We start from the raw sequence: 6,003 nt of genomic DNA on the forward strand, positions 1-6,003 counted from the left end.
CTGGCGGGAGGGGTGGGGAGAAGGCTGGGGTGGGGAGGCGCAAGTCGCCTGGGCTTCCCCGGTACTCTCGGGCACTCTCGGTGGTGCAGAACACCCAGGGCAGTGCACACTCCAGGGTGGATCTTACTATTTACACCATTTTTAAGAATAACCTTTTCTTTCTCTTCTGTGTCTGTCTCCCTTTCTTTCATCTCCTTTCTTGCCATTCCTCTCCTGTCTTCCTCCTCCTCCCTTCTTGACTTCCCCCTTTCTGTCTTTGAGGCTGACAGGGGCCATTTAGTGGCTCAGACAACCTTCTCCCTCGGTGGGATTTCTAGATTCCCACTTCCAGCTTTTGATGACCCAGGCCCTAGAAGGCAGCAGGTGGGGCGAAGTCCTTGGTTCCCTGCCACCCCATGTGGGACACCTGGATTGAGTTCCCAACTCCTGGTTCCAGCCTGCTCCAGGCCCAGCCCTTGTGAACATTTGAGTAATCCTTTAAGGAATTCATTTCTCTCAAGTAAACAAAAGTTGAAAAACAAGTAAACTGTGGGAGCTGTTCAAATGACATTGCTTTAGCAAAAAAAAAAAGAGAGAGAGAGAACACACAGCATGATAGCCTAGCAGTTGAAGTCCGCATCTTGCACGCACCAGGATCCCATATGGGCACCAGCAGCCCTGCTTCCCATCCAGCTCCCTGCTTGTGGCCTGGGAAAGCAGTCGAGGACTGGTCAAAGCCTTGGGACCCTGCACCCGCGTGGGAGACCTGGAAGAGGCTCTGGGCTCCCGGATTCTGATCAGCTCAACTCCAGCTGTTGTGGCCACTGGGGAGTGAATCATCGCACAGAAGATCTTCCTCTCTGTGTCTCCTCTTCTCTGTATATCTGACTTCCAATTAAAAATAAACAAATAAATCTTTCAAAAAAAGAAAAAAATTACTTATTTTTTACTGAGAAGGCAGATTTAGAGAGAGGACAGAGAAAGATCTTTCATCTGCTGGTTCATTCCCCAAATGACCACCACAGCCAGAGCTGACCCAATGGAAAGCCAGGAGTCAGGAATTTCCTCTAGGCCTTCCATGGGGTGCAGAGTCCCAAGGCACTGGGCTATCTCCTCCACTGCTTTCCTAGGCCATAAGCACAGAGCTGGATGCGAAATGGAGCAGCACGCATGAGAACCAGTTTTCATATGGGATGCTGGGGCTTGCAGGTAGATTAACCAGTTGAGCCATTGCACTGGCCCCAGTGACACTGCCTTTTAACAAGTATACTTCCTGTTTCCTCACTCAGCTCTCGCCCAGCATGCAGTCCCTGAAGCCTGGAGCCCATGGCCAGGCCTCCAGACGTGGGCAGGAAGATCTCCCGTTCTACCTACACAGCATGATGCATTTGAAAATACCTGTGATCACATCTCTGGGATTTGGAGAAACCAAACTGAACACACACACACACACACACACACATAGATCACTGGAACTTACGATTTTTTTCTTTCTCTTCAAAACTGGCTTTAAACTCATTTCCTTTTATGATTTCAGCTGTGTTTCTCACCTCCCTGAACTGGGTCCAGGTAATGGGGATGGGCCCAAGAAGCTGAAGTGTTCAAGAGCAAAAAGGACAGTGTCACAGAGAGTCTGGGGAGGAGCTGCATGGAGTTTACATGAGAGCCAGGCTGGGCGGCAAAGACGACAAGAAAGGCCAGTTTCATATTCCATAGTCCTGACTACACATGCAGGGTCCTGGAGGTGGGCTGGGCCAGGCCCACCTGTCATCTCACTACTCAGAGTTGCCTACGCAGCAGGAGCCTACAGCTGTTACATGTCTACTGACCTTGGCATTCAGGCTCTGGCTATTTCCCTTAGTGGTTCTCTGTTTTACTGCTGTTCCAAGGCAAAGGAGAAAGACAAAAAGCTATGGAAGCAAGCAGGAAGAGTTGGAGCAGCTTCCAGGAAATGGCAGCTGTGACATGGCCTCTAACTAGTTACCGTGGGGGAGATGGCCTGGTTCTCAGGCCAGCACGTGGAGAGGGTTAGAAGGGTCCAGATGAGCAGAGGGCCACAGATTGTGTATAGTGGCCTGGGTGTTGAAGGGGGAAACGAGATGCAGTCACAGCCTGGCCTTCTCCTGTGGAGCCTAGTGGTGCCTCCCAAGTGGAGACACTGTGGACACAAAGGAAGCACAGGCACAGCACACAGGCCTGGGTGGCAACGGGGCCCCAGGCACGTGAGCCCTGGTCTTACAGTGAGCCTGGGACTGCTCGGGGATATAGGCTGTATCTACCATCACGGTCCCCAGTAGGACAATGTTCTCAAGTCAGAGGTGAACTTGTTGGTCACCAGAGAGCGTGTGGCCTGGGCTAGCACCTGGCTGGCAATGTTAAACAGGGAGAGCAGATTTGATAAACCTAATTCACCTGCCAATGTAACTATTTGTAGATTACTCCCATTCATGCCACCCCCAAGGAATTGATACTCAGAGTGTGGCCATGGTGCCAGCATCCAATCTGGAGTCCTAAAACTCTTGGGAAGGCCATGGGTCATTGCTCCTGTTTGCAGGATGACCTGAAAAGACTGCAGAGAGCCTACAGATGGGGAAGGCCCTGGGCTGCTGGCTCCTGATTTTGACAAGCACTCTGTGGAAAAGCCCTGTGGTGTCCACCTCCCAAGAGGAAATTACCAGACGTATTCTTGAACCTAAGTGTGAAGTTGTTACCTTTTCCATAACATTATGATCATGCTTTACCTGAGGCACTCTTAAACTTGATCAAGTCATCTTCTAAGCAATAGTGATCCTGTTTCTTCTTCTATGTATGGACAAATGCTACACACTATCAAAGCAGCTGTTCATCCTGGAGTAATCCAGTTCCCAAGGAAAAGCAGCAGCAAGTGGCTCAAGCGCTTGGGCTCTGGCAGTCCTTTAGGAAGCCAAGCTGAAGCTATTGGTTCCTGGCTTCAGCCTGGTCCAGTGTTGGCCATTGTGGCCATCTGGGGAATGAACCAACAGATGGCAGATCTGTCTTCCGCTTTCTCTCAACTGACTTTCAAATAAATAACATCTTAAAAATCAAAATGTTGGGCCCGGCGGCGTGGCCTAGCGGCTAAAGTCCTCGCCTTGAAAGCCCCGGGATCCCATATGGGTGCCGGTTCTAATCCTGACAGCTCCACTTCCCATCCAGCTCCCTGCTTGTGGCCTGGGAAAGCAGTTGAGGACGGTCCAATGCATTGGGACACTGCACCCGCGTGGGAGACCCGGAAGAGGTTCCAGGTTCCCGGCTTTGGATCGGCGCGCATCGGCCCGTTGCGGCTCACTTGGGGAGTGAACCATCGGACGGAAGATCTTCCTCTCTGTCTCTCCTCCTCTGTGTATATCTGGCTGTAATAAAATGAATAAATCTTTAAAAAAAAAAATCAAAATGTGGACAAAAAGTTGAGTCACGGGGGGGGTGGTAGAGGCCACATCACAGATGCTAGCTCCCAAGGTGAGAGGTGGGCATGTGAGGCAGGTGCCCTATGGCTGCTCCCACTCAAGTCTAGGACAGAGCTATCTCAGGACAGCGTGGCTACCAAAGCACCCTGGGGACACAGAGAGCTGCTCTGTGACTTCACCAAGTGCTTCCTCTGCCTCCTGGGTGCTCTTGGGCAGTCATTCAGCACTGGGTTGAGAGGGTGGTCTGAGTCACTGCTCTAAAGCCATGGGTCAGCCCTCTAGGAACAGGAGCTGACATGTGAGTATTTCCTGTTTTCCTCACCTGGAAGCCAGCATCTGGACCACAGCTCAGGAGCCATGATGCAAGGTCCCTAGCATGGACTTCTCTGAGAGGCAGAGAGCCAGCCAGCCAGCTGCTGTGCCCATTGGCTGGTTTACTCCCCCAAATAGTCACAATGGCTAGGTCTGATCAGGTTGAAGCTGAAAGCCAGGAATGTAATCCAGGTCTCAGTGACTTGAGCCATCACCATTCTCTCAGCGTCTGCGTCAGCAGCAGTCTACAGCCAGGAGCCAGAGCTGCTCCAGAGTCTCATGTGTGGTACAGGTTTGCTTTTGTTAAAGACCTATTTATGGGCCCGGCGTGGTGGCCTAGTGGCTAAAGTCCTCGCCTTGAACACGCTGGGATCCCATATGGGTGGCGGTTCTAATCCTGACAGCTCCACTTCCCATCCAGCTCCCTGCTTGTGGCCTGGGAAAGCAGTCAAGGATGGTCCAATGCTTTGGGACCCTGCACCTGCGTGGGAGACTCGGAAGAGGTTCCTTGCTCCTGTCTTTGGATCAGCACAGCATCAGCCGTTGTGCTCACTTGGGGAGTGAATCACTGGACGGAAGATCTTCCTCTCTTTCTTCCTCTCTGTATATCTGACTTTGTAATGAAAACAAATAAATCTTAAAAAAAAAAAAAAGACCTATTTATTTATCTGAAGGGCAGAGTTGCACACAGACAGGGAGAGATTCTATCTGCTGATCCACTCCCCAAATGACTGCAATGGCCAGAGCTGAAGTCAAGAGCCAGGAACTGGGAGCTTCCTCTAGGTCTCCCACATGAGTGCAGGGGCCCAAGCACTTGGGCCATCCTCTGCTGCTTTCCAAGGCACATCAGCAAGGAGCTGGATCAGAAATGGAGCTTTTGTTACTTGAACTGGTGTCCACATGGACAGATACTGCAGGCAGTGGCTTTACCTACAACACTACAGTACCAGCCCTGTGATGCAGGTATTTTAACCAGCATATTAACTGCAAGGCCAACCGGACACCCCCAACAGTACTTCTCATGCGACACTCTCACTTTCCTCTCTCTTCTTCTCGTCAACACTGGTAAGTGATATTGCTTGGCTTCCCAATCCAAATAGAATACAACCCTGAGCCTCTCAATCTCAAGCAGTGAGAAATACCTCTGTACCTTGTGGTGATCCAGAAGACATGTGGCTTCATGTAAATGAAATGTAAGTTCTACAGAGTAAAGCTGAATACACTGAATGTGGTTCGAAATTCAAGACCATTCACGCGAATCTCACTCCTCCTGGGGTGCCCTTTCCACCCAAATACACAAAGCCAACTGCAATACACACACAAGCGGGGCAAGCAAATTAACCCACATGGCACCTTCCCTGGTCACACAGCTCCTCGATCTGGAGAACTCCATAGTGGCCCCACCGTGACAACGCCAGATCCTTCGTCAGAGCAAACCTTGCCGTTCCCGCAACTGCAGATCAGCAACATGACCTGCCACACTCAGCTCAACACGAGGACCCAGCATGGACTTTCAGTTTGAGATGATTTTATTTAAAAATTTGCAAAGCTGAAGGAGGGATATGATCTTTTGATAGAAGCATATATTCAGCCTTTTTAAGCTTTGTATTGAATAGCAACAGAAAAGGATGTTTCTCTGTCCAGTGCTTGCTGCAGCACGGGCGCAGGGCTAGGCCTCCTGTTGTGTGAGAGCCTGCCGCCTGCCCTGCAGCTGATGGCGCGTGCTCTCTCACAAGCACAGCCTGTTCTCCAGGCATGCGCACACGCTCCTGGCTTCGTGGCCCTACACAGGGGCCAGAGAATCCTTCACTTTAGTGCTGGGAAAGATGTGGAAGGATTCTTTAACGCATTGTCCATAACTAACTGTTCATTCTCAACCGTTTCAAGTACAGTATACTTGGAATTTGTAAGTTATTCCACATGTAATGGAACAACTCACATATTTTAAAAAATTAGGTCAAGTAACATGCTTTAGTGCTTCAGAATGTTACTGAATAAAACTTATTGAGACAAGATATACAGCACTGTCTTGTACTTGATATTACCAATTCCTGCTGATGGTTGCTAGTTGACGGCCCAAAAAACACAAAGTCATAAACATTGGTATCAACAATGCCTGCATGGAATGTCCTGTTTTGAATTTTGTTAACTGAAATAAACCTGACCAAGAAGAAGGAGGAAAAGGAGAAGGAGGAGAAGAATGAAAGCCTACAAAACCAACACCCATGTTTCTCAGATGATGAGGTAGATTTTTTCCTATGCAGTGAAGATAACACAAAAACCCATA

This window comes from Ochotona princeps, chromosome 17 (assembly GCF_030435755.1).
Source record: "Ochotona princeps isolate mOchPri1 chromosome 17, mOchPri1.hap1, whole genome shotgun sequence".
NCBI classification, from domain to species: Eukaryota; Metazoa; Chordata; class Mammalia; order Lagomorpha; family Ochotonidae; genus Ochotona; species Ochotona princeps.